The sequence below is a fragment of the Ranitomeya imitator genome, chromosome 1 (genome assembly GCF_032444005.1).
Source record: "Ranitomeya imitator isolate aRanImi1 chromosome 1, aRanImi1.pri, whole genome shotgun sequence".
Taxonomy (NCBI): Eukaryota; Metazoa; Chordata; class Amphibia; order Anura; family Dendrobatidae; genus Ranitomeya; species Ranitomeya imitator.
The window spans coordinates 1133150380-1133177549 of record NC_091282.1 but is presented as its reverse complement, the minus strand read 5'-3'; the positions used below and the strand labels follow the sequence as shown (position 1 = coordinate 1133177549).

At 44.9% G+C, this 27170-nt stretch overlaps 1 protein-coding gene across 1 annotated transcript in view; it reads right to left on the bottom strand.

The window, feature by feature from the left end:
* Positions 1-27170, bottom strand: part of CORIN (corin, serine peptidase) — a 649735-nt gene that overhangs the window by 322922 nt on the left and 299643 nt on the right. The gene's annotated exons all lie outside the window — the stretch shown is intronic.

Below are 27170 nucleotides of genomic sequence, written 5' to 3'. Positions count from 1 at the left end.
CTGAGGAATATTCAGAAGGTGTTCCTGGGCCACCCCCTATCCCGCCACTTCAAAGAGGCGCACAATGGGAATATAAAGGATGTACAATTTTGCGGTATCCAAAAAATACGCCAAAATTTGAGGGGGGGAAATTTCCTGAAACAAATGTCCAAGGTGGAGTCGGAATGGATATTCAGGTTAGACTGGCTTACCCCTAGGGGCCTAAATCATGACTTTGAATTATATGCATTCTAATGGCATAGGTGGAACACTATACGCGTTATATAGTATAAGGTATTTTAATTTTAGAGTTTTAAACAGAATGATTGGGGGCAGCCCCTTTCAGGTGGGATAAGGTAGTGTATACTGCCAAGCTTCGACATACAGTTCTCACGCATTCGCACGCACACGTGGTGGATATAGGGGTGGGCAAAATTGAAACCATACGTATAGGCCCATATATGTTTTTATATGTTTTTAAGGTAGATATGTGCATTTCTTACTACTTTCGCACTATCAGGTTACGGCGAGATATTCGCATTTTTAGCCTTGTTAGCGTATTTTAACATATTTTAATAATAAAGTTATATTTTTAAACATTTTTTTCATTTATATATATTTACTAGCTGAAGAGCCCGGCGTTGTCTGGGCATAGTAAATATCTGTGGTTAGTTATAGCACGTCACTTCTCTTATTTTCCCATCACGCTTCTCATTTTCCCAATCACATCTTTAATTTTCCCCCTCACATCTCTCATTTTCTCCCTCACACCTCTCATTTTCTCCCTCACTCCTCTGATTCCCCCCTAACACTTGTCATTTCGACCTCACATCTGTCATTTTCCGATCACTCCACTATTTTCCCTCACTCCTCTCATTTTGCACTCACACCTTTTCATTTTCACCTCACACCTCTCATTTTCACCTCAGTATATACATGTTTGTCATCTCTCTTATATATAGTATACACCTGTATGTCATCTCCTGTATATAGTATACACCTGTATGTCATCTCCCCTGTATATAGTATATACCTGCTGTGTGTCATCTCCCCTGTATATAGTATATACCTGTATGTCATCTCCTCCTATATATAGTATATAACTGTATGTCATCTCCTCCTATATATAGAATATACCTGTATGTCATCTCCTCCTATATATAGTATATACCTGTATGTCATCTCCTTCTATATATAGTATATACCTGTATGTCATCTCCTCCTGTATATAGTATATACCTGTGTGTCATCTCCCCTGTATATAGTATATATCTGTGTGTCATCTCCTCCTGTATATAGTATATACCTGTATGTCATCTTCTATATATAGCATATACCTGTATGTCATCTCCTCCTGTATATAGTATATACCTGTAGGTAATGTGCTCCTGTATATAGTATATACCTGTGTGTCATCTCCTCCTGTACAGTTAGGTCCATTGTTATGGCTGGCAATCAGGCAACACAGCGTGCAGTAATCAGCGCACATACAGAGATCTGGCAATAACCAAAAACAATAGGACGAGCTCTGAGACGTGGAATCTCTGTAGACTGCAGTACCTGATCTATCCTCACACAACTATAAGCAGCAGTGGATTGCGCCTATCACTACCTATGCAACTCGGCACTGCCTGAGGAGCTGACTAGCCTGAAGATAGAAATACAAGCCTGACTTACCTCAGAGAAATACCCCAAAGGAATAGGCAGCCCCCCACATATAATGACTGTTAGCAAGATGAAAAGACAAACGTAGGAATGAAATAGATTCAGCAAAGTGAGGCCCGATATTCTAGACAGAGCGAGGATAGCAAAGAGAACTATGCAGTCTACAAAAAACCCTAAAACGAAAACCACGCAAAGGGGCAAAAAGACCCACCGTGCCGAACTAACAGCACGGCGGTGCACCCCTTTGCTTCTCAGAGCTTCCAGCAAAAGTTAATAGCAAGCTGGACAGAAAAAACAGAAAACAAACTAGAAGCACTTATCTAGCAGAGCAGCAGGCCCAAGGAAAGATGCAGTAGCTCAGATCCAACACTGGAACATTGACAAGGAGCAAGGAAGACAGACTCAGGTGGAGCTAAATAGCAAGGCAGCCAACGAGCTCACCAAAACACCTGAGGGAGGAAGCCCAGAGACTGCAATACCACTTGTGACCACAGAAGTGAACTCAGCCACAGAATTCACAACAGTACCCCCCCCTTGAGGAGGGGTCACCGAACCCTCACCAGAACCCCCAGGCCGACCAGGATGAGCCACATGAAAGGCACGAACAAGATCTGGGGCATGGACATCAGAGGCAAAAACCCAGGAATTATCTTCCTGAGCATAACCCTTCCATTTGACCAGATACTGGAGTTTCCGTCTAGAGACACGAGAATCCAAAATCTTCTCCACAATATACTCCAATTCCCCCTCCATCAAAACAGGGGCAGGAGGCTCCACAGATGGAACCATAGGTGCCACGTATCTCCTCAACAACGACCTATGGAATACATTATGTATGGAAAAGGAGTCTGGGAGGATCAGACGAAAAGACACCGGATTGAGAATCTCAGAAATCCTATACGGACCAATAAAACGAGGTTTAAATTTAGGAGAGGAAACCTTCATAGGAATATGACGAGAAGATAACCAAACCAGATCCCCAACACGAAGTCGGGGTCCCACACGGCGTCTGCGATTAGCGAAAAGCTGAGCCTTCTCCTGGGACAAGGTCAAATTGTCCACTACCTGAGTCCAGATCTGCTGCAACCTGTCCACCACAGAATCCACACCAGGACAGTCCGAAGACTCAACCTGTCCTGAAGAGAAACGAGGATGGAACCCAGAATTGCAGAAAAATGGAGAGACCAAGGTAGCCGAGCTGGCCCGATTATTAAGGGCGAACTCAGCCAACGGCAAAAATGACACCCAATCATCCTGGTCAGCGGAAACAAAACATCTCAGATATGTTTCCAAGGTCTGATTGGTTCGTTCGGTCTGGCCATTAGTCTGAGGATGGAAGGCCGAGGAGAAAGATAGGTCAATGCCCATCCTACCACAAAAGGCTCGCCAGAACCTCTCTGTGACAAAACCGCCCCTGCACCAATCTCAGAAGCATCAACCTCGACCTGGAACGGAAGAGAAACATCAGGTTGACACAACACAGGGGCACAGCAAAAACGACGCTTCAACTCCTGAAAAGCTTCCACGGCAGCAGAAGACCAATTAACCAAATCAGCACCCTTCTTGGTCAAATCGGTCAATGGTCTGGCAATGCTACAAAAATTACAGATGAAGCGACGATAAAAATTAGCAAAGCCCAGGAATTTCTGCAGACTTTTTAGAGATGTCGGCTGAGTCCAATCCTGGATGGCCTGAACCTTAACCGGATCCATCTCGATAGTAGAAGGGGAAAAGATGAACCCCAAAAATGAAACTTTCTGCACACCGAAGAGACACTTTGATCCCTTCACGAACAAGGAATTAGCACGCAGTACCTGGAAAACCATTCTGACTTGCTTCACATGAGACTCCCAATCATCTGAGAAGATCAAAATGTCATCCAAGTAAACAATCAAGAATTTATCCAGATACTCACGGAAAATGTCATGCATAAAAGACTGAAAAACAGATGGAGCATTGGCAAGTCCGAACGGCATCACCAGATACTCAAAATGACCCTCGGGCGTATTAAATGCTGTTTTCCATTCATCTCCCTGCCTGATTCTCACCAGATTATACGCACCACGAAGATCAATCTTAGTAAACCAACTAGCCCCCTTAATCCGAGCAAACAAGTCAGAAATCAATGGCAAGGGATACTGAAACTTAACAGTGATCTTATTAAGAAGGCGGTAATCAATACACGGTCTTAGCGAACCATCCTTCTTGGCTACAAAAAAGAACCCTGCTCCCAATGGTGACGACGATGGGCGAATATGTCCCTTCTCCAGGGACTCCTTCACATAACTGCGCATAGCGGTGTGTTCAGGTACGGACAAATTAAATAAACGACCCTTAGGGAATTTACTACCAGGAATCAAATCGATAGCACAATCACAATTCCTATGCGGAGGTAGGGCATCAGACTTGGACTCTTCAAATACATCCTGAAAGTCCGACAAGAACTCTGGGATGTCAGAAGGAATGGATGACGAAATAGACAAAAATGGAACATCACCATGTACTCCCTGACAACCCCAGCTGGTTACCGACATAGAGTTCCAATCCAATACTGGATTATGGGTTTGTAGCCATGGCAACCCCAACACGACCACATCATGCAAATTATGCAGTACCAGAAAGCGAATAACTTCCTGATGTGCAGGAGCCATGCACATGGTCAGCTGGGCCCAGTACTGAGGCTTATTCTTGGCCAAAGGTGTAGCATCAATTCCTCTCAACGGAATAGGACACCGCAAAGGCTCCAAGAAAAATCCACAACGTTTAGCATAATCCAAATCCATCAGATTCAGGGCAGCGCCTGAATCCACAAACGCCATGACAGAATACGATGACAAAGAGCACATTAAGGTAATGGACAAAAGGAATTTGGACTGTACAGTACCAATAACGGCAGAGCTATCGAACCGCCTAGTGCGTTTAGGACAATTAGAAATAGCATGAGTAGAATCACCACAATAGAAACACAGTCTGTTCAGACGTCTGTGTTCTTGCCGTTCTACTTTAGTCATAGTCCTGTCGCACTGCATAGGCTCAGGTTTACTCTCAGACAATACCGCCAGATGGTGCACAGATTTACGCTCGCGCAAGCGACGACCGATCTGAATGGCCAAGGACATAGACTCATTCAAACCAGCAGGCATAGGAAATCCCACCATTACATCCTTAAGAGCTTCAGAGAGACCCTTTCTGAACAAAGCCGCTAGTGCAGATTCATTCCACAGAGTGAGTACTGACCACTTCCTAAATTTCTGACAATATACTTCTACATCATCCTGACCCTGGCATAAAGCCAGCAGATTTTTCTCAGCCTGATCCACTGAATTAGGCTCATCGTAAAGCAATCCCAGCGCCTGGAAAAATGCATCAACATTACTCAATGCAGAATCTCCTGGTGCAAGAGAAAACGCCCAGTCCTGTGGGTCGCCGCGCAAAAAAGAAATAATAATCAAAACCTGTTGAATAGGATTACCAGAAGAATGAGGTTTCAAGGCCAAAAATAGCTTACAATTATTTCTGAAGCTCAGGAACTTAGTTCTGTCACCAAAAAACAAATCAGGAATCGGAATTCTTGGTTCTAGCATCGATTTCTGATCAATAGTATCTTGAATCTTTTGTACATTTACAACGAGATTATCCATTGAGGAGCACAGAGCCTGAATATCCATGTCCACAGCTGTGTCCTGAAGCACTCTAATGTCTAGGGGAAAAAAAAGACTGAAGACAGAGCTAAGAAAAAAAAATGATGTCAGGATTTCTTTTTTCCCTCTATTGGGAATCATTGGTGTGGCTCCTTGTACTGTTATGGCTGGCAATCAGGCAACACAGCGTGCAGTAATCAGCGCACATACAGAGATCTGGCAATAACCAAAAACAATAGGACGAGCTCTGAGACGTGGAATCTCTGTAGACTGCAGTACCTGATCTATCCTCACACAACTATAAGCAGCAGTGGATTGCGCCTATCACTACCTATGCAACTCGGCACTGCCTGAGGAGCTGACTAGCCTGAAGATAGAAATACAAGCCTGACTTACCTCAGAGAAATACCCCAAAGGAATAGGCAGCCCCCCACATATAATGACTGTTAGCAAGATGAAAAGACAAACGTAGGAATGAAATAGATTCAGCAAAGTGAGGCCCGATATTCTAGACAGAGCGAGGATAGCAAAGAGAACTATGCAGTCTACAAAAAACCCTAAAACGAAAACCACGCAAAGGGGCAAAAAGACCCACCGTGCCGAACTAACAGCATGGCGGTGCACCCCTTTGCTTCTCAGAGCTTCCAGCAAAAGTTAATAGCAAGCTGGACAGAAAAAACAGAAAACAAACTAGAAGCACTTATCTAGCAGAGCAGCAGGCCCAAGGAAAGATGCAGTAGCTCAGATCCAACACTGGAACATTGACAAGGAGCAAGGAAGACAGACTCAGGTGGAGCTAAATAGCAAGGCAGCCAACGAGCTCACCAAAACACCTGAGGGAGGAAGCCCAGAGACTGCAATACCACTTGTGACCACAGAAGTGAACTCAGCCACAGAATTCACAACAGTCCATATATATTTGGACAGAGACAACATTTTTCTAATTTTGGTTATAGACATTACCACAATGAATTCTAGACAAAACAATTCAGATGCAGTTGAAGTTCAGACTTTCAGCTTTGATTTGAGAGTATCCACATTAAAATTGGATGAAGGGTTTAGGAGTTTCAGATCCTTAACATGTGCCACCCTGTTTTTAAAGGGACCAAAAGTAATTGGACAATTGACTCCAAGGCAATTTCATAGACAGGTGTGGGCAATCCCTTCGTTATGTCATTCTCAATTAAGCAGATAAAAGGCCTGGAGTTGATTTGAGGTGTGGTGCTTGCATTTGGAAGGTTTTGCTGTGAAGTAAACATGCGGTCAAAGGAGCTCTCCATGCAGGTGAAACAAGCCATCCTTAAGCTGCAAAAACAGAAAAAACCCAACCGAGAAATTGCTACAATATTAGGAGTGGCAAAATCTACAGTTTGGTATATCCTGAGAAAGAAATAAAGCACTGTTGAACTCATCAATGCAAAAAGACCTGGGTGCCCACGGAAGACAACAGTGGTGGATGATCGCAGAATAATCTCCATGGTGAAAAGAAACCCCTTCACATCAGCCAACCAAGTGAACAACACTCTCCAGGAGGTAGGCGTATCAATATCCAAATCTACCATAAAGAGAAGACTGCATGAAAGTAAATACAGAGGGTTCACTGCACGGTGCAAACCACTCATAAGCATCAAGAATAAAAAGGCTAGACTGGACTTTGCTAAAAAACATCTTAAAAAGCAAGGACAGTTCTGGAAGAACATTCATTGGACAGATGAAACCAAGATCAGCCTCTACCAGAATGATGGAAAGAGAAAAGTATGGCAAAGGCGTGGTACAGCTCATGATCCAAAGCATACCACATCATCTGTAAAACAAGATGGAAGCAGTGTGATGGCTTGGGCATGCATGGCTGCCAGTGGCTCTGGGTCACTAGTGTTTATTGATGATGTGACACAGGACAGAAGCAGCCGAATGAATTCTGAGGTATTCAGAGCCATACTGTGCTCAGATCCAGCCAAATGCAGCCAAACTGATTGATTATCATTTCATACTACAGATGGACAATGACCCAAAACATAAAGCCAAAGCAACCCAGGAGTTTATTAAAGCAAAGACGTGGAATATTCTTGAAGGGCCAAGTCAGTCACCTGATCTCAACCCAATTGAGCATGCATTTCACTTGTTAAAGACTAAACTTCAGACAGAAAGGCACACAAACAAACAGCAACTGAAAACCACCGCAGTGAAGGCCTGGCAGAGCATCAAAAAGGAGGAATCACAGCGTCTGGTGATGTCCATGAGTTCAAGACTTCAGGCAGTCATTGCCAACAAATTGTTTTCAACCAAGTACTAAAAATGAACGTTTTATTTAAAATTATTGAATCTGTCCAATTACTTTTGGTCCCTTTAAAAACAGGGTGGCATATGTTAAGGAGATGAAACTCCTAAACACTTCATCCAATTTTAATGTGGATACCCTCAAATGAAAGCCGAAACTCTGAACTTCAACTGCATCTGAATTGTTTTGTTTAAAATTCATTGTGGTAATGTTTATAACCAAAATTAGAAAAATGTTGTCTCTGTCCAAATATATATGGACCTAACTGTATATAGTATATACCTGTATGTCATCTCCTCCTGTATATAGTATGTACCTGTATGTCATCTCCTCCTCTATATAGTATATACCTGTGTGTCATCTCTCCTGTATATAGTATATATCTGTGTGTCATCTCCCCTGTATATAGTATATACCTGTGTGATCTCCTGTATTAGACCTCGTTCACACGTTATTTGCTCAGTATTTTTACCTCAGTATTTGTAAGATAAATTGGCAGCCTGACAAATCCCCAGCCAACAGGAAGCCCTCCCCCTGGCAGTATATATTAGCTCACACATACACATAATAGACAGGTCATGTGACTGACAGCTGCCGTATTTCCTATATGGTACATTTGTTGCTCTTGTAGTTTGTCTGCTTATTAATCAGATTTTTATTTTTGAAGGATAATACCAGACTTGTGTGTGTTTTAGGGCGAGTTTCGTTTGTCAAGTTGTGTGTGTTGAGTTGTGTGTGGCGACATGCATGTAGCGACTTTTGTGAGATGAGTTTTGTGTAGCAACATGCGTGTAGCAACTTTTTGTGTGTCGAGTTGCATGTGACAGGTTAGTGTAGCAAGTTGTGTGCAGCAAGTTTTGCGCATGGCGAGTTTTGCGCGTGGCGAGTTTTATGTGTGGTGCCTTTTGAGTATGTGCAAGTTTTGTGTGAGGCAACTTTTGCATGTGTTGCAAATTTTGTGCATGTGGCAATTTTTCCACGTGTGCAAGTTTTGCGTGCGGCGAGTTTTCCATGAGGTGAGTTTTGCACTTGTGGCGAGTTTTGCGTGAGCCTAGTTTTTGCATGTGGCGAGTTTTGCGCGTGGCGAGTTTTGAGCGGCGACTTTTGTGTTTCGACTTTTATGTGGCGAGGCTGGTGTATGTGTGGTGAAATGTGTGCTGAGGGTGGTATATGTGTTCAAGCACGTGGTAGTATGTGGCGCATTTTGTGTGTGTGTTCATATCCCCGTGTGTGGTGAGTATCTCATGTCAGGGCCCCACCTTAGCAACTGTACGGTATATACTCTTTTGCGCCATCGCTCTCATTCTTTAAGTCCCCCTTGTTCACATCTGGCAGCTGTCAATTTGCCTCCAACACTTTTCCTTTCACTTTTCCCCATTATGTAGATAGGGGAAAAATAGTTTGGTGAATTGGAAAGCGCGGAGTTAAAATTTCACCTCACAACATAGCCTATGACGCTCTCAGGGTCCAGACGTGTGACTGCAAAATTTTGTTGCTGTAGCTGCGACGCTTCCAACACTTTTCCTTTCACTTTTTTCCCCATTATGTAGATAGGGGCAAAATTGTTTGGTGAATTGGAACGTGCGGGGTTAAAATTTCACCTCACAATATAGCCTATGACGCTCTCGGGGTCCAGACGTGTGACTGTGCAAAATTTTGTGGCTGTAACTGCGACTGTGCAGATGCCAATCCCGGACATACATACATACACACACACACACACATACACACACACATTCAGCTTTATATAGTAGATTTTTTTCATTTATATACTTTTTTGGTCATCTGCATTTTTAATCTTTTTTCATATGTAGCTTATGGATGCCACTTACATTTGTGGGTATCGGGTCAGGTGTTCCAATAATGAATAATATTTGACAGCTCGGGATAATGTGTGTATTGGACCGAGGGATGGGTATTACGATATGCTAATGTGTTGCTATCACGGGTTACCGGTCATCAGTTTGACTGGGGCGGGCAGTCCATTTCAGTGGGTGGGCATATAGGGCTTGCAAAGGTATATATGAAAGAGGAGCTCTCCTGCGGGACTTTAACCCTGATGAAGAAGAGCGTTTACCCTTTGAAACACGTCGGTTTGTCTTTTGGTCCTAGTGAGGCTCCGTAGGCCTGTAACGTCACACGCTGCTTGTCAGCGTCGGCCATCTTTCTTTCCTAGTGCAAGCAGGGATGCCTCCGGCCGGGACGTTCCCTGGCTCTGCACTTAGCAGCGGCACCCTATCTTAGCCTCGTCCGCTCACACTCCTGTGTGCCCACCCTCCGGCTACCGCTTGCAGAATCGCTCTGCCTCCGCACTTACCTCAGCACTCGCGGAACATCACACATCCCCATTGATATTTATCAGGAGCAGCGGAGCGTGCAGACAGTTACAGCACACGGTAAAGGATTCTCAATACTTTTCAGTATTCGGCCGTTGTTTTTGCTGTCATCTGTTCTATTTGGGCACATAGCGTCCGCACATGTAGGGTGTATGTTGCAGTATTTATAGGTGGTTTGCCTGGCTATCAGCGGGACTTCCAGCACACTGTTGTATATAGTGGGATATTTGCTTTATTTATCAGTGTACCCAGGTTGATTGTACCCCTGTGACCAGGCACAGGCCACCTTAATAACCTAAGCGCGGTACCAGTTATTAGTATAATTTTTTAGTCCTGCTTCATCCTCCTCCATGGCTGACTGAGGAATGTGAATTTATGATCCTGCTCTTCTGCCTGTTGAGACACTGTTCTTCTGCCAGTTGATCTTCTTTGATGAGGGCAATTGTGTTGTGTGTGATTGCTAAATATGCTGTATTTGATTGAGCAGAGTATTTGAATAGAGGAAGCCTATGCACCCACTGGCTCATTCATAGAAACACAAAAATATTATATTGGTTTCCACTAGGGATGACCGAATGGCTTTGGATAAGTGCATTTCCAAATAGCTATAACGCTTACCGAATAGCTGGATCGGTTATCGGATACCTGGAGCGCTCCCGATATTCAGCTGTCCGGCGCTGCAACTGCATGTGTCGCGGCTGTGTGACAGTCACAGCACATGCATGGAGAGCCTGTTTATTGTGACTGTCACACAGCCGCGACACATGCAGCTGCGGCGCTGAACATCTGATTATCGAGCGCTCAAGGTATCCAGGTTACTAATGCAGCAATTCAGTAAGCGCTATAACTATTCGGATATGCACTTATCCGAAGCTATTCTATCAACCTTAGTCTCCACACTTTCCCTTTCTATCAAAAATCTGTATACATGCTTTGTGTGTAAAAGGTATAACACAAGATCCTTGGTCAATGCAAAAAAATAATAGACAACCAAATGTTCAGACACTATGTGATCAAGGGAAACATTATGAGAAGATGGAGTAAAACAAAGCAACAGCAAATATTTTCCCAGCTGTTGCATCTCAGTAGAACAACATGTTGAAGTGTCGAAGTGGAGTAACAAAACATCCATAGCCAAAGCAAAAAAAAAAAAATAGACAAGCAAGTGGTCAAACCCCCATTATTGTTGCAGACATCCAGGATGGAAATCACTTTGTCTGAAGTCATACTAGAGTGTAAGTTGTGTGAAAGTTAAGAGAAGGGAATAAACAAAAGCATGTGGTGTATTGTAGTCAGCTACTGGATATGACTGTAGATGTAAACAGTATATATTTCTTTCGTGGCCTACCTTGTAATCTTTTATATCTTACAAATAAAGGTAACATAGTATAACAAAGATAAAATATAAAAAAATTGAAATTATAATATAGTGGGAAAAATAACATCTTGAACTGTATCATTTCCCAAAGCACACATTACTTAAAATTAGAACACTATAGACCTAATAAAGAAAACTATAACATGTCAATCACAAAAAATCTTGAGTATTAAAAGAATCTTCAAGAGAAATATTCTCCTGCCAGAAGATAATTTCGCATTTATCATCCTACACCTTAGGCCGGCCTCACACTCAGCGTATAAAAATACGGTCCGTATTTTACGGCCGTAATATGCCACAAAATTTAAAAAATGGTGATCCGTAAGTACTCTGTAGGCAGGGTGTGTCAGCATATTTTGAACATGGCATCCTCCCTATGTAATCCGTATGGCATCCGTACTGCGAGATTTTCTCGTAGGCTTGCAAAACCGACATACGGACATACAATGGATCCATGTGCTCAAAAAATCGTAAAAACATATATACTGTCTATATATATATACTAGCTATTGAACCCGTTCTACGCCCGGGTGGCGAGCATTTATATTGGTATATTGTCTCCATCATGGTATGTGCTGCTCCATCCTGCGTCCCCATCCTGTCATGCGCTGCTCCATCCTGCGTCCCCATCCTGTCATGTGCTGCTCCATCCTGCGTCCCCATCCTGTCATGCGCTGCTCCATCCTGCGTCCCCATCCTGTCATGTGCTGCTCCATCCTGCGTTCCCTTTCCTGTCATGCGCTGCTCCCATCCTGCGTCCCCATCCTGTCATGCGCTGCTCCCATCCTGCGTCCCCATCCTGTGATGCGCTGCTCCCATCCTGTGATGCGCTGCTCCCATCCTGCGTCCCCATCCTGTCATGCGCTGCTCCATCCTGCGTCCCCATCCTGTCATGCGCTGCTCCATCATGCGTCCCCATCCTGTCATGCGCTGCTCCATCCTGCGTCCCCATCCTTATGTGCTGCTGCATCCTGCGTCCCCATCCTTATGTGCTGCTGCATCCTGCGTCCCCATCCTTATGTGCTGCTGCATCCTGCGTCCCCATCCTTATGTGCTGCTGCATCCTGCGTCCCCATCCTTATGTGCTGCTGCATCCTGCGTCCCCATCCTTATGTTCATGCTGCATCCTGCGTCCCCATCCTTATGTGCTGCTGCATCCTGCGTCCCCATCCTTATGTGCTGCTGCATCCTGCGTCCCCATCCTTATGTGCTGCTCCCATCCTGCGTCCCCATCCTTATGTTCATGCTGCATCCTGCGTCCCCATCCTTATGTGCTGCTCCATCCTGCGTCCCCATCCTTATGTGCTGCTCCATCCTGCGTCCCCATCCTTATGTGCTGCTCCCATCCTGCGTCCCCATCCTTATGTGCTGCTCCATCCTGCGTCCCCATCCTGTTATGTGCTGCTCCATCCTGCGTCCCCATCCTTATGTGCTGCTCCCATCCTGCGTCCCCATCCTTATGTGCTGCTCCATCCTGCGTCCCCATCCTGTTATGTGCTGCTCCATCCTGCGTCCCCATCCTTATGTGCTGCTCCATCCTGCGTCCCCATCCTTATGTTCATGCTGCATCCTGCGTCCCCATCCTTATGTTCATGCTGCATCCTGCGTCCCCATCCTTATGTGCTGCTCCATCCTGCGTCCCCATCCTTATGTGCTGCTCCATCCTGCGTCCCCATCCTTATGTGCTGCTCCCATCCTGCGTCCCCATCCTTATGTGCTGCTCCATCCTGCATCCCCATCCTGTTATGTGCTGCTCCATCCTGCGTCCCCATCCTTATGTGCTGCTCCCATCCTGCGTCCCCATCCTTATGTTCATGCTGCATCCTGCGTCCCCATCCTGTTATGTGCTGCTCCATCCTGCGTCCCCATCCTTATGTGCTGCTCCATCCTGCGTCCCCATCCTTATGTGCTGCTCCATCCTGCGTCCCCATCCTTATGTGCTGCTGCATCCTGCGTCCCCATCCTTATGTGCTGCTCCATCCTGCGTCCCCATCCTTATGTGCTGCTCCATCCTGCGTCCCCATCCTTATGTGCTGCTCCATCCTGCGTCCTCATCCTTATGTGCTGCTCCATCCTGCGTCCCCATCCTTATGTGCTGCTCCATCCTGCGTCCCCATCCTTATGTGCTGCTCCATCCTGCGTCCCCATCCTTATGTGCTGCTCCATCCTGCGTCCCCATCCTTATGTGCTGCTGCATCCTGCGTCCCCATCCTTATGTGCTGCTCCATCCTGCGTCCCCATCCTTATGTGCTGCTCCATCCTGCGTCCCCATCCTTATGTGCTTCTCCATCCTGCGTCCCCATCCTTATGTGCTGCTCCCATCCTGCGTCCCCATCCTTATGTGCTGCTCCATCCTGCGTCCCCATCCTTATGTGCTGCTCCATCCTGCATCCCCATCCTTATGTGCTGCTGCATCCTGCGTCCCCATCCTTATGTGCTGCTCCATCCTGCGTCCCCATCCTTATGTGCTGCTCCATCCTGCGTCCCCATCCTTATGTGCTGCTCCATCCTGCGTCCCCATCCTTATGTGCTGCTCCCATCCTGCGTCCCCATCCTTATGTGCTGCTCCATCCTGCGTCCCCATCCTTATGTGCTGCTCCATCCTGCGTCCCCATACTGCCTCTGACCCACTCGGCGCCGAGTGCTGGGGGGCCTGAGCAGGCGGGGACACCGGCGCGCTGTGGGGGTCAGGTGCCGGTATCGCCGCCAGCTCAGGCCCCCCTAGCACTTACTATACTCACCTGTCCGGCGTTCCATCGCTGAGCGCCGCCATCTTCCCGGTCTCCTGGCCGTGACTATTCAGAGGGCGGCGCCGGCGCGCATTAAGCGCGTCATCGCACCCTCTGAACTGAAGGCCACAGACCGAAGACCGGGAAGATGGCGCCGCTCAGCGATGGAACGGGGACAGGTGAATATAGGCCGATACTCACCCTCCTGGCGGTCCCTGCTTCTGCGGTGGAGATCGCGGTGTGTGTTCAGTGTGAACGCACACCGCGATCTCCCGGGAGCGTCGCTCTGTGAGGCCCAGACTGCGCCGGCGCTTGCGCTTGCGCAGTCTATAGAGGCTTCGGACAGAGTGACGCTCCCAGCGTTATATTATAGATAGCTGAATGCGTGTGTGTATGTATGTATGTATGTGTGTATGTCCGGGATTGGCATCTGCACCGTGCCAGCTACAGCCACAAAATTTTGCACAGTCACACGTCTGGGCCCCGAGAGCGTCATAGGCTATGTTGTGAGGCGAAATTTTAACCCTGCACATTCCAATTCACCAAACAATTTTGACCCTATCTACATAATGGGGAAAAACTGAAAGTGAAAGGAAAAGTGTTGGAGGCAAATTGACAGCTGCCAGATGTGAACAAGGGGGACTTAAAGGGAACCTGTCACCCCGTTTTTTGAGATTGAGCTATAAATACTGTTAAATAGGGCCTGCGCTGTGCGTTACTATAGTGTATGTAGTGTACCCTGATTCCCCATGTATGCTGAGAAATACATTACCAAAGTCGCCGTTTTCGCCTGTCAATCAGGCTGGTCTGGTCAGGTGGGCGTGTTCACAGCGCTCTTTTCTTCCCCAGCTTTCCGTTGGTGGCGTAGTGGTGAGCGCATGTCCAGAGTTCCGACTTCCCTGCGCCCACGTGAAGACACAGCGCGCGATCTGCGCTGTAATCCCGTGCATCGGTGGGGGCGGCCATCTTCCTGGGGCCGCGCGTGCGCAGATGGAGTGCTCTGCTGCACGGGGCTTCAGGAAAATGGCCGCGGAATGGGATTACAGCGCAGATCGCGCGCTGTGTCTTCACGTAGGCGCAGGGAAGTCGGAACTCTGGACATGCGCACACCACTACGCCACCAACGGAAAGCTGGGGAAGAAAAGAGCGCTGTGAACACGCCCACCTGACCAGACCAGCCTGATTGACAGGCGAAAACGGCAACTTTGGTGATGTATTTCTCAGCATACATGGGGAATCAGGGTACACTACATACACTATAGTAACGCACAGCGCAGGCCCTATTTAACAGTATTTATAGCTCAATCTCAAAAAACGGGGTGACAGGTTCCCTTTAAAGAGAGAGAGCGATGGCTCCAAAGAGTATATACCATACAGTTACTAAGGTGGGGCCCCGACATGGAATACTCACCACACATGGGGATATGAACACACACACAAAATGCGCCACACACTACCACGTGCTTGAACACATATCACCCTCAGCACACATTTCACCACACATACACCACCCTCGCCACATAAAAGTCGAAACACAAAAGTCGCCGCTCAAAACTCGCCACGCGCAAAACTCGCCACACGTGCAAAACTCACCTCATGGAAAACTCGCCACACGCAAAACTTGCACACACGGAAAAATTGCCACATGCACTCACACAAAACTTGCACATACTCAAAACGCACCACACATAAAACTCGCCACGAGCAAAACTCGCCATGCGCAAAATTTGCTGCGCACAACTTGCTACACTAACCTGTCACATGCAACTCGACACAAAAAGTTGCTACACGCATGTCGCCACACAAAACTCATCTCACAAAAGTCGCTACATGCATGTCGCCACATGCAACTCAACACACACTTGACACACGAAACTCGCCCTAAAACACACACAAGTCTGGTATTATCCTTCAAAAATAAAAATCTGATTAATAAGCAGACAAACTACAAGAGCAACAAATGTGCCATATAGGAAAACGGCAGCTGTCAGTCACATGACCTGTCTATTACTGTATGTGTATATGTGAGCTAATATATACTGCCAGGGGGGAGGGCTTCCTGTTGGCTGGGGATTTATCAGGCTGCCAATTTATCTTACAAATACTGAGGTAAAAATACTGAGCAAATAACATGTGAACGTGGTCTAATGCAGGAGGAGATGACATACAGATATATACTATATAGAGGGGAGATGACACACAGGTATATACTATATACAGGAGAGATGATCACATACAGATATATACTATATACAGGAGGAGATGACACACAGGTATATACCATATACAGGAGGACATGACTCACAGGTATATACTATATACAGAAGGAGATGACATACAGGTATATACTATATACAGGAGGAGATGACACACTGGCATATACTATATACAGGAGGAAATGACACACATACATACTGTATACAGGAGAGATGACACACAGATAGATACTATATAAAGGAGGAGATGACATACAGGTATATACTATATACAGGAGGAGATGACACACTGGCATATACTATATACAGGAGGAAATGACACACACATACATACTATATACAGGAGAGATGACACACAGATACATACTATATACAGGAGGAGATGACATACAGGTATATACTATATACAGGAGGAGATGACACAGGTATATACTATATACAGGAGGACATGACTCACAGGTATATACTATATACAGGAGGAGATGACATACAGGTATATACTATATACAGGAGGAGATTACACACTGGCATATACTATATACAGGAGGAAAAGACACACACATACATACTATATACAGGGGAGATGACACACAGGTATATACTATATACAGGAGGAGATGACATACAAGCATATACTATATACAGGAGGAGATGGCACACTGGTATATACTATATACAGGGGAGATGACATACAGGTATATACTATATACAGGGGAGATTACACACAGGTACATACTATATACAGGGGAGATGACACAGGTATATACTATATACAGGGGAGATGACACACAGGTATATACTATATACAGGGGAGATGACACCCCGGTATATACTATATACAGGAGATGACACACAGGTATATACTATATACAGGGGAGATGACACACACATATATACTATATACAGGGGAGATGACACACAGGTATATACTATATACAGGAGATGACACACTGGTATATACTATATACAGGGGAGATGACATATAGGTACATAATATATACAGGGGAGAAGACACACAGGTATACGCTACATAGAGGGGAGATGACACACAGGTATATACTATATACAGGGGATATGACACACAGGTATATACTATATACAGGAGGAGATGACACACAGGTATTTACTATATACAGGAGGAGATGACATACAGGTACATACTATATACAGGAGGAGATGACAAACAGATATATACAGGAGCAGATGACACACAGGTATATACTATATACAGGAGAAGATGACACACGTATATACTATATACAGGAGGAGATGACATACAGGTACATACTATATACAGGAGGAGATGACACAGGTATATACTATTTACAGGAGCAGATGACACACAGGTATATACTATATACAGGAGGAGATGACACACGTATATACTATATACAGGAGGAGATGACATACAGGTACATACTATATACAGGAGGAGATGACACAGGTATATACTATTTACAGAAGCAGATGACACACAGGTATATACTATTTACAGGAGGAGATGACTTACAGGTTTATGCTATATACAGGAGGAGATGACACACATATATACTATATACAGGAGGAAATGACATACAGGTATATACTTTATAAAAGACACATAGGTATATAAAGGAGGAGATGACATACAGCAGGTATATACTATATACAGGGGAGATGACATACAGGTATATACTATATACAGGAGATGACATACAGGTGTATACTATATATAAGGGAGATGACAAACATGTATATACTGAGGGGAAAATGAGATGTGTGAGGTGAAAATGAGGGGTGTGAGGTGAAAATGAAAAGGTGTGAGTGCAAAATGAGAGGAGGGAATATAGTGGAGTGATCGGAAAATGACAGATGTGAGGTCGAAATGACAAGTGTTAGGGGGGGAATGAGAGGAGTGAGGGGGAAAATAAGAGGAGTGAGGGGGGAAATGAGAGGTGTAAGAGAGAAAATGAGAGATGTGAGGGGAAAAATGAGAGGCGTGATGGGAAAATAAGAGAAGTGAGGTGCTATAACTAACCACAGATATTTACTATGCCCATGCAACGCCGGGCTCTTCAGCTAGTATATATATATATGTATATATATATATATACCCCTATACTATGTGTAGACATTTATCATAGCTATTCTATTCTAACCTGTCAGTGTGATTTTACTGTACACCGCACTGAATTGCCGGCTTTTCTATAGAACACCGCTGCGTATTTCTCGCAAGTCACACTGTTGGTCCGTGTGTAATCCGTATTTTTCTGGCCCCCATAGACTTTCATTGGCATATTTTTTGCGCAATACGGTGACAAACGCGGCATGCTGCGTTTTTCTACGACCGTAGAAGACCGTATAATACGAATCAGTAAAATACGGCTGATAGGAGCTGGGGCATAGAGAAGCATTGTACCGTATGCAATCCATATTTTCAGCACCTCTTACGTCCGTAAAGCACGCTAGTGTGAGGCCGGCCTTAGACTCCCCAAAAATCCTGAAATGTCAAATTCCCTTTGGGATCTCTACATTTTTTAAAGCAAGAACAGCACTAAAGAGCATGCTGTTCCAACAAGTAAGATATACCAGAATCTTGGCAGAAAGAATGATTGGTAGTAAACAACAGGTGATGTGACCAGAAAAACAAATTATGAAATCCTTTCCAATACATTTGTAGAAAAATATTTAGAATTGAGAGTCCTCAGTGGTTGATACCTTTTAATGGTAACTGAAAAGTTGGCAACAAATTGCAAACTTTCGAAACTACTCAGGTCTCTTCATCAGGCATAGACTAAAACAAAATCTGAAGAATCACATATTTATACACAAGACAGCACAGAAATAATACAATAGATAAGACAAGTGACGTGAAGCTGAACTGACATTGTGAGAGGAATATACAGCTGTGGCCATAAATATTGGAACAGTTCATAGATAATAATAATAATAATCTTTATTTTTATATAGCGTTAAGATATTCCGCAGCACTTTACAGTTTACACACATTATCATCGCTGTCCCCAATGGGGCTCACAATCTAGATTTCCTATCAATATGTCTTTGGAATATGGGAGGAAACAGGAGAACCCAGAGGAAACCCACACAAACACAGGGAGAACTGTTGTGAATTCTGTGGCCAAGCTCCCTCCTGTGGTCGTGAGTGGTACTGCGGCTGGTTCTGTCTATAAGCTTCCTTTGGTGGATGAGAGTGGTACTGCGGCTTCTGAGTTTCCTTCCTCAGGTGATGAGGTTAAGTCGTTAGGTGCTGCTCTATTTAACTCCACCTGGTGCTTTGATCCTGGCCTCCAGTCAATGTTCTAGTATTGGTCTTGCTTCCTCCTGGATCGTTCCTGTGGCTTGTCTATCCTGCATAAGCTAAGTTTTGCTTATGTTATTTTTGTTTGCTATATTTTCTGTCCAGCTTGCTATATTGGTTTTCCTTGCTTGCTGGAAGCTCTGAGACGCAGAGGGAGCACCTCCGTACCGTTAGTCGGTGCGGAGGGTCTTTTTGCCCCTCTGCGTGGTTGTTTGTAGGTTTTTGTGTTGACCGCAAAGCTATCTTTCCTATCCTCGGTCTATTCAGTAAGTCGGGCCTCACTTTGCTAAATCTATTTCATCTCTGTGTTTGTATTTCATCTTTACTCACAGTCATTATATGTGGGGGGCTGCCTTTTCCTTTGGGGAATTTCTCTGAGGCAAGGTAGGCTTATTTTTTTTACTTCAGGGCTAGTTAGTTTCTCAGGCTGTGCCGAGTTGCATAGGGAGCGTTAGGCGCAATCCACGGCTACCTCTAGTGTGGTGTGATAGGATTAGGGATTGCGGTCAGCAGAGTTTCCACGTCTCAGAGCTCGTCCTATGTTTTTGGTAAATGTCAGGTCACTTTGTGTGCTCTGAACTTCAAGGTCCATTGTGGTTTTGAATTACCTGTTCATAACAGAGAACATACAAACTCCTTGCAGATGTTGTCCTTGGTGGGATTTGAACCCAGGACTCCAGCTTGTAGCGCTAACCACTGAGCCACCGTGCTGGAGTGTGAAAGTTTTATTGCCCTCTGATTGGGGTCAGGTTCTGTGTTGTGTTGCCCCCTCAAGGTCTGAGGAGCAAATTCCTTAATTGATGTAGAAAGACATAAATCCATGCGACACATTCATTCCTGCACTGAGTGTGTCAAAGGTTGTCATGAGTTTATACTCCCGGACCCTTCTGTTTCTATCTATTGGCTAACACGGTACAAAAATATATATCTTTTCTGTATCAATACATTTGTAAGAATTGGGATTTCTAGTGACCTGTAGATTATTAGTTGCATGTAATCCACATCTACTTTTACAATTTATTTGTTAAATATGATCAGTTTTATCTATAGTTTTGTGAGCAGGCTGGCAGATGCAGTGACCGACAGGAGACAGATCAAGGGTTAACAGGTTTTAATAAAGCAAAGTCTTACTCCACTCAGGGACATAGGGAAAACATGAGGTAAAATGCAGGTAGAATAGGGAAAACATGTGGTAAAATGCGGGCAGAATAGGGAATACAGGGATTTGGTTGGGGAGAAATCAACGCAGGTAAACAAAGAAAGTCGTTCTCAATGAAGTCACTTATCCATCAGGCGTCCTCCTGACAGGAACAGTTCCAGAGTAAATAATGGCGCTAACAGCCACTGGCATGACGTGGTTCCGATGTGGTGCTGAAGAAGGCGATGATACGTTCCTGGCTGGCAACGTTGAGTCTTTGAAATGTCCAGTGGAGTCCTCAATAAGTAGACTCCAGTGGCAGGTGATTTATAGGCCACAGTCCTGTCAACATTAAGCGAAGCTCGACGAGTACGCACCAGGAATTCAGGGAGCGGTACCCGGTCTCTGTCTCAGTCTCTGCCCGGAGGCACCCGCGCAGTACTGACCGTTAAAGAGGGATTGGCACCTTGGTGTCTGGGAGTCAACCTGCACATGGCAGGTTTCTTGTCAGAGTCTCTGCTGTAGATTTCCCTCACGGCCGGGCACGCGTCTCTGCAGCTAACGGTCCTTGAAGCAGGAACTCTCCTTGTCCTCAGCCATGCGCTCTGCCTCCTCGCCAAAAACTCCTGTACCAGTGCGCTCTGGTCACACTGATAACGTTTAGCCATGCCCCCTGCCAGCCCATACACAGATCAATCTGGTTCGCTAAACTTTACCCCGGACAGCAGAGGAGACAGCCCCGACAGTTCCGGACCTGGCACAAGAAAGGCACCTCCAGCCTGGTTTCTCCTCTTACACCCCCCCTCTCCTTTCGCTCACCATTCCACGGGTGAGAGTTCTTGTAATAAGCGTTGACATTCTTCCATTTCCTGAATGACCCACTGCCAAATAAATTGATCTTGATTGTATCGGTTGTACGATCAGTGCATCGAAAGTCAGAATGAGTAAAAGAATATTGGGTGCTAGAGTCAGATAGAATTGGCGAAGTGGGGATGCACCCAAAATAAAGTGGAATGGCCAATTCAGGAGCTTCAGCTCCCTGTTCTTCTTCATGGGGTAAGTCTAGAAATTCTTCTACATCAGAATCGACAACTACAGGCATAATATATGGTATTTGGTGATTCTTCTACTTGGTCAGGATCCTTTGAGAGGCATTGACGTAGCATGTTCCGATGTGCCACTCGAGTAGGGGTGTCTGCTTTACCTTCAATCTGAAATTCATAAATGGGACCTTCAGAGCTGATCTTTCACTTCACCTGGTACGGGATCTTATCCCACCGGTACTCTAACTTGCCTAGCGGATGTGTATCTCAAACTAGCACACGATCACTGACCTTGAGAGCTGTCACTCGTAGAAGAGTTATCTCCGAGTGTTCCAGCTCCCAAAACTTGGTCTGCCCAAGTCAATCTAGTATTTGCAAATGGTGACAATGTTCTCAGACCCAGGTAGACACCCCCGTCCGTGGGTAGTCCTCCTGTGGGTCCAACTCCAGCTCAGCGATCCGTCTTCTCGGTCGGCTGAATAACAGGGTGTACTGTAGGGTGTGTACCCAGTGGTACGATGTACTCGATTATTGTACACCCACACCAGTTCAGCTACAAACTCAGGCCAGCGTACTTTTTTGTCTTCCTCTAATGTCCTCAACATCTGGATCAAGGTTCAATTGAACCGTTCACAGGCTCTACTTCCCTGAGGATGATAAGACGTCCGAAATTTCTCAATTTGGTACATGCGATGTAGTTCTCCCATTAGCCGCCCCTGAAGGCAGGCACCTTGATCGAGTGTATTCGCTTCGGACAGCCATAAACTTGGATGAAATCCCTACAGATGGCCTGAGCTGCTAATTCAGCAGTCTGATCTCGGGTTGGAGTTACCACGGCAAATTTAGTGAAGTGGTCCGTCATCACCAGACAATGTTCATTTCCACAATAGGCTGGACCTATAGTTAGATAATCTATCATCCAGGGGAGCAGAAGTTACAATGGTTTGCGTGGGAGTTCTCTATTCAGGAGGTTTTGTTAACTCACAGCTCTTACACTTTCGACAGGCTTCCTCCACAGCGGCTTTCAATCGGGGAAGATAAACTACCTTTTGCAGCCACTGAAATGTCTTCTCTTGTCCAAAGTGAGCTCCAATCCATGTGGAAAACTCATAGCAAATAAGCAATGTGTAAATATACTTGTAGGATGAGCCTTGTCACTTAGCTCAATAATGTTGAAGGTTAGCAACTTCTGGTTTGGACCATGGACACATGGGGCAACATACTGTAAATAAAGGGATGTTACATGGCAGCATCACATTTCAGGATTCTTAGCGGGATTACTTTGAAATCTACTGAGATCATTATGCAACTGTTACAAAAATGTCAATACTATTAAATCCTTAATCACAGATTGTGACTTTTTTCTCCAGACTTAAAATTGGTCAATCTCATCTCATTGCTAATTTTCTGGTCATTGGAGTAATGAGTAGACAGGTTTAGTACATAACAGAGTATAAACCGCCACACAGGGCCAGCGTTAGGGGCAGGCAGACCAGGCAACTGCCTGGGGCCCCCGCTCCTTCAGGGGCCCCCAGCTAGCGGCAAGTCACGCAGCCGCTATGGGGTCCCTGTGAGGCAGGGGGGCCCGCCTGCTGCCAGCGCCGACTCCCCCGCCGCATTGAACTATACCGGCGTCTGCCGGTACAGTTCAATGCAATGATGGAGGAGAGAGCATCACCTGACGCTCCCTCTCCCATCATTCCCTGCTCTGCCTCTGACACTGCGGGTGTGCGCGCACTCACTGTGTCCCAGGCAGTGCAGCGGCAGCAGCAGAGACAGGAGCAGGGAGCACCGTGGGTAAGATGGGAGGTGAGGAGCTTGTGTTTTTTTATTTTATTTACTGGACTGTGGGGCCATTCTCGGGAGGGGAGAGGAGGGGAGAGAAGGGGGGATGTGGGCAGTGCTATATGCTACTGTGTGGGCAGTGCTATATACTACTGTGTGGGCTCTGCTGTATACTACTGTGTGGGCTCTGCTGTATACTACTTTGTGGGCAGTGCTGTATACTACTGTGTGGGCTCTGCTGTATACTACGTCATGGGCAGTGCATAATACTACTGTGTGGGCAGTGCTGTATACTACTGTGTGGGCTCTGCTGTATACTACTGTGTGGGCAGTGCTGTATACTACTATGTGGGCTGTGCTATATACTACTGTGTGGGCAGTGATATATACTACTGTGTGGGCAGTGCTATATACTACTGTGTGGGCTCTGCTGTATACTACTGTGTGGGCTGTGCTGTATACTACTGTGTGGGCTGTTCTATATACTACTGTGTGGACTGTGCTATATACTTCTGTGTGAACTCTGCTGTATACTACTGTGTGGGCAGTTCTGTATACTACTGTGTGGGCTGTGCTATATACTACTGTGTGGGCAGTGCTATATGCTACTGTATGGGCTGTGCTATATACTACTGTATGGGCAGGGCTATATACTAGTGTGTGGGCTGTGCTATATAGTACTGTGTGGGCTGTGCTATATACCACGTGGCAGTGCTATATATTACTATGTGGGCTGTGCTATATACTACTATGAGGGCTGTGCTATATACTATGTAACTGTTATATATTTGGGGGGTACATTATACCATATTATTCTATGGAGGAGGCTGTGTTATATACTATGGGGGGGCTGCATTATATTCTGTGGGGGGCTTTATTAGATTTTATGAGGGATGATTGCATACTCTTTGATGGGGCTACATTATATTCTATGGGGAGGTGGGCTGTATTATATCCTGTTCAGGGCTACATTACATTCTTTGGGAGGCTGTATTATATTTATATTTTATGAGGGGTGATTGCATCATACTCTATGAGGGGGCTACATTATACTATATGGGGGGGCTGCATTATATTCTATGGGGAGGTTACATTATACTCTGTGGGGGGCTGCATTATACTCTGTGGGGTGGCTGCATTATACTCTGTGGGGTGGTGGCTGCATTATACTATATGTGGGCTGCATTATACTGTATCGAGGACTATGGGGAATACATTATACTATATGAAGAACTATGGGGTGCATTATACTATGGGAAGTGAATTGTACTACATGGATGACTATGGTGGTGCATTATACTTTATGGAGCACTGTGAGGAGTATATTATGCTATATGGAGGACTGAGGAGTATATTTTAATATATGGAGGACTATGAGGAGTGTATTATACTATATGGAGGACTATGGGAAGTGTATAATACTATATGGAGGATTATGAGGAGTGTATTATACATTTTACAATATGGAGGACTGTGGTGCACATTATAATATATGGAGGAGTATGGGGTGTATTATACTAAACAAGCAAAATGCAGCATATTCATTGAGTGATTGGATTGTTTATGCCGGAATAAAAATCCTTGTTCTCAGCAGCACATCGCCGGTGTAAACTGTAGATGTACTGCTGATAACATGATACTGTATGGTGATCTGTTAATGATCTATTAGTGATGTTTCTGACCCCATCATTCTTTCTCAGACGGTGGAAAGAGGCCGGGAAACAAGCGTCCAACGACTTCAGTATTGTCGATCACACTCGTTTAGCGGCCTGAGATCAGTGCATGTGTAATGCTTCTGTGTGATGCGCAATATGTTAGCATTTGGGGCCCCATTTTAAACTTTGCCTAAGGCCCCACTTTGCCTAAAACTGGCCCTGCAGCCAAATATAGTATATCTTTATTGCAAATTATGATGTATGCATGAAAAAATATCTTTAAAATAGATCATGAAAGTTTAAATAATTTTTTATTTAATTAATTCAATTATACAGAAAATTGTCACAGGGTTTGCAAGAATTTAATTAAAGGGATTATTTTGTCTATAAAACATGGTGAATCAGGATGCCATTGATCTTCATGTGTTTAATATGTGCCATAAGACAGATTATCTTCTAAGATTAAAAGATTTATTGTAGATGCCAAGTGGTACATTGCATAGATATTGTTTTCGGGTAGTTATGAATTTTATGTTTGCAGTGTGCAAAAAAGATGAGACATGTCCACTCAACATGTCTTGTCACATTTAATTTGGAGCATATTTTGTAATGTCTAATAAAAGTAGATTTGATAATCCTTATTAGTCAACTGTCTACTGTTATTCTCTACAGGAGCTGCTACTTGCAGAACAGTGCTTATACTTCAATTCTAAATATACTCCTACCATTACCTTCTGTAGTTAATTTACTGTCCACAGCATTAAAATTTGTTTTTTAATTGGAGAAGTGGTCCTCCAATTCCGGTCAATCATTTTCTCTTTACTGGTATAAAAAAGAGAACATTGGGAAATAGTTAAGAATGCGGAGTCTAGATGGTGGTCCGTTAGCCAACCCACATATAAAAATAGCAGTGGTATATCTAGGTTTTTTGGCACCCGGAGAAAGAATTCTATTTGGCATCCTCTGCCACACCATCAAGACGTTTGAGTAATTGTCATGTCACAACTTCTATGTTGATAAGCTGCTTTTCCTTATTCGTTCAATGTTCAGTGAATACTACAGCCCCTGCTTCTCTGAGAGAAGCAAGAAGATAAGCTAGTTGTCACTTGACTGTAAGTATGAAAATCGCATATGAGTGGTCATGTGGTGACTGCTGGAACCAGCAAGCAGGGCTCAGTCCTGAGAGTCAGTATACTACATGTTGTTTGGATTGGGCATGCTACAGTGCCTAATATAAATTTAAAAGAGCTTGACCAGGTTTGTGACAAAGTCTGCAGTCACTGGAAGTGAGTGAGCGCAACTATGCAATTTGCATACTTTTGTCCACATTCCAACTAGACGTGTCCAGCCTCGCTCAATTCACTTTTATTGACTGAGGCCACACATGTCTAGTTGGCATTTCACTGCATGTATGCAAATCACATAGTTACGATGACCTCTTGCTCTCACCGCCAGCACTAGAGAATCATAACAGTGTGCAACTTGTTCACTAAAACAATCAGGAGTCTACAATCAAAGAGTGACTGCTGACTTTCTTCACAAACTTAGACAATTCCTTTAATCCTCCTAACATAAATAAAAACATACCAACCCTGACAGTACAGCACCTTCTTAACATAGCCATTTATCATGTAATCTTACAATTTTGGATTGTTACCTGTGTATAGGATCAAAAACAATAACAGCATAACAATCCATCATCAGATCCACAAGCAGTAAATTAATATATCATCAGAACAACCCGCAGTACAGAAACACAGGGCCGGCGTCAGCACCCGGCACAGCGGGCAAATGCCGGGGCCTTGGGAAGAAAGGGGGGCCCACTAGCAGCTAGGAGAGCAGAGCAGGAGATAACATGCTCTCTCCGCCCACAATCTGACCCGCATAAATGGGGTTAACCAGATGCCAGGAGGAAGGGGAGCTGCTGCCATGTGGGCTGTAGGTTGGGGCCCCGTGGCCCCAGGCTGGTGACTGGAGGGACTCTGCCCAGTGCTGGCATGTGGGTGATTTCTGCTCCGGAGTCTCAGCT